This window comes from Pteropus vampyrus, unplaced genomic scaffold (genome assembly GCF_000151845.1).
Source record: "Pteropus vampyrus isolate Shadow unplaced genomic scaffold, Pvam_2.0 Scaffold283, whole genome shotgun sequence".
In the NCBI taxonomy this organism is placed as follows: domain Eukaryota; kingdom Metazoa; phylum Chordata; class Mammalia; order Chiroptera; family Pteropodidae; genus Pteropus; species Pteropus vampyrus.
Window position 1 is genome coordinate 94,359 of NW_011889064.1, and position 3,577 is coordinate 97,935.

Sequence of the window (3,577 nt, forward strand, 5' to 3'; positions counted from 1 at the left end):
AGGACAAAGAGAATGAGCATGTGAGGATAGGCAAATAAGGATATGATTATAATTGAGATGCTAGATCGGTGAACAATCTCAGAAATAAAATTAAGTAACTATTTGTCATTTTATACCCAATTCTTAACTCTTTGTTAATATGTACAGATAATGTATATTTAAAGTGAGAATATTCAGAGCTTGGATTTTATTTTTTGGAGATCTGATATAATTCTTTAGGTCTCATTAAAATCATAGCCTTGAGTTGTGAATTAAATGTAGTCAAATGCAGGTAACAAGAGTTTGACAAGGAAGGAAAGAAAGAATTTCTATTAAGTGGCTCATGTCTCATAATCTCAAATGTAATTAAACTAGTATAAACATGTATTACACATTTTATTTTGCAGTGGTCCATGTGATATAGTAGAAATTATTTGGGGTTTAAAACAGTAAACAATAAATGTGGGTCTTATGTCTACGCTTAACACATACTGGCTATGTATTACTTAACAAAGTCATTTAGCTTATTTGACCCAGTTTCCTCACCTCGAAAATAAGGTTAATAATATCTGTTCCACCTACCTTATGGGTTATTATGGAGATTAAATTGGATAATGAGAATTTTTTAACTGCTAAGTCCATATTTAGTACATGAGGAGGAAAACATACATAAAAAGAATTCTTGACCCAGGTTAGATATTTTTAACTACATTTACATACTTCTAGATATAGAACTTCTAAAAATATATACTAGTTAACCACTTTTTAACAGATCTTAAGTCACTTTTTAAAAAATTTCTAACATTATTCTTTAAAATAGGAATTTCCTATATGCTATATACATAAATGTGAAAATATACTAATTTATGTATCTCTGTGTTTTCCAAAAAGTCAATACATCTAACCGAAATCTGAGAATGGAAGACTTTATCATACAAAGTACCAACACAAGTAAAAATCCTAAAGTAAGTTAGGTTTGTTTTTCTCCAGTCTCTCTCATTTCCCTTTGGTTTGTCCTTCCTTCTGCCACTACCCTTTCCTTCTAGGTGAAGGATAACCCTGTGTCAGACTCTTCAATCCATAGCCCAATTCAGAATCTCCTCTTCAGAGAAAATCTGCAATCAGTCATGCGTGTCCTGATACGCAAAAGTCAGTGTATCAACCAACCTATAGGTAATTACCTTTTTAGATATCTCCTCAGCTATAGCATACAAGCCTAGCCCCCTATCTTAAGGAAGATCAGGCACAAGCAAGCAAGTAGAGAAGGTCATGTGCTTAGCTGCCCACTTCTTCTGCTCCAGCTGGCTCCAGAACCTCAGAATTCAAATCACTGAATCACACCAAGCTGTTCTGCTAGGCCAATAAGAAAACAACTCTAAATTTTTTGGTGTGACTGGCTGTTTTCCTGGCAATTAATCACAAAATGTCAATGTTTATGTAGCTGTAGTCAAAATCCAGATGTACCAACTTGACCAAAACTTTCCTTCTCAATATTACAGTAGAGTTCTGTTTTGTACACAATTTACATGAATGTGAAACTGTGTGGTTATATTAAGCTGGTCAGAAAATTGTGTTTTCCTTGAAGGCAATTAGGGTTTTACCTAAGATCTTCCAGGCTGAAACAACATTTAAGGCACATTTTTTAAATTAAAGGGAAACTGTATACCGGGTCCAGAAACCTCATGTTATATCTCAGCTAAAATATTCTTATTACTCTCTGCATTTGAACAATACATGGTATCTACCAATTAACACTTTTACAATTAAATATATCAAATATACATTGAAATTACAAAACATCTATTTGAAAAATGTATATATATTTTGTTCTATAAGAGAAAAATAATAATCTTTACAACATTTGTAATTGCTTTTTAAAAAGGAAAAATTAATAATAATAAAATGTTGAACAGTTACAACTTAAATGAATTCTATAATTTAACATTTAAAAGAACCTTAAAAGCCCCTCATCTGATATTTAAATCTCTTTTACCTCTACCCAAAGGTCTTTGCTAAGCGGGCAACTGATTGAATACAACTGAAAACATAGATATATGAAAAGTGAGGTCCATTTGTCAGGAAACTATTATACGGAGAGATGATTTTGACTGGTTTATCTGATGAGTAGCCTATAGTGCTAAGAACAATAAAGATATCAATTTAGGTCCAGCCAATTTCCTTCTAAATAATAATAATCATAGTAATAATCATAATGCTATTCATTGAGTGCTCCTTATGTAACAGACACTGTCCTAAACACTTTACAAACTTAGTTCATTGAGCCCTAATAATAATAATTTGAGGTGGATATTATTAACCTCATTTTCCAAACGTGTAAGCTGAGACTCAGAGAAGGTAAATAATATGCTTAGTGTCAGCAGACTAAAAAAAGTTAGAATCAAGAGTGAAGCCCACATCCGCCTGTCTCTTAAACATTGTGTCCTTTGATCATGCAGAAACTTGAAAGAGATAATGCCGCTGAGAAAAACATAAAGACTGTAAAGCTGGTCAAGAGATGTTAAAACTGTGTCTAGAATTCATCTAGACAGGATCAGAGAACTTGACAATTCTGTGAAGTTCGGAGTATGCCAAGTCAGAGAGGAGACACTAGATATCCTAGTGTCATATGGACAAGAGTCAAACATAGGAAAATCTTTTAAATAAAAAAAAAAAAAGCTTGTATCACCACTTCAGGAAGTAGATTCAGAGTGAGAGGGGTCATAAACACAAGTCAGTAGAGTGAGGAAAACAGAACAAAATACCTCTCCACTTCCTTCCCTCCAATAAAGGACCTAGAGAATAAGAGATACAGAAATAAGAAGGAAGACTTAAAGTTACTTTAGTTACTTTAAACCTCAGTTCATCAGTAAACTGGGAGTAATGATAATACTATTACCAAAAAGGATAGTTGAGGTGAATTAAGTGAGATTAATCATATACAGTACTCAGCACAATATCTGGCATACAGAAAGTGTTCAGTAAATGTTGGTAGTGGTTTTGTTGGTTTAGAGGTCGCTTTCAGAATTCTAATATAGTGCAGTTTAGTATGAATGCTCATTGACTGGGAGTCAGAGATCTGGTTTAAATTTTTTGTTTACTTTGAACTAACTGAGCAATTTGGTACAACGCACATTGCCTACTTGTCAATATAGAAATCTGTAAAAAGGGAACTATAATATCTACTCACAAATTATTGGGAGGATTAAGTAAAAAAATATTTAAAAATGCTTAGTACGGTATTTGGCAAACATAGATTTATTCACCTATACAAAAAAAATGTATCCAACAAAAATTTAGTGAAGGCCTATATTAGTGACAGACACTAATATAAGCATAGGTGATAGAGTAGTGAACAAAAGATATAGTTTCTGCCCTCACCCAGCATACACTCTGAAAATGCTGTTTAAGTATTGGTTGATCTGAACTGCACATTCATAAAACTTTTTGTCAGAATCAGGATTCAGGAAGTCGTTGACAGGTTAAAATAAAGAGGTTAAGTATGCATGAATGTAAGGTCCTAAAATTGAGCTTGCTAAATCTACTTCAAATTTATGGGTGAGTACAATTGGTGATATCTGATTTAATAATAAAAGTTCAT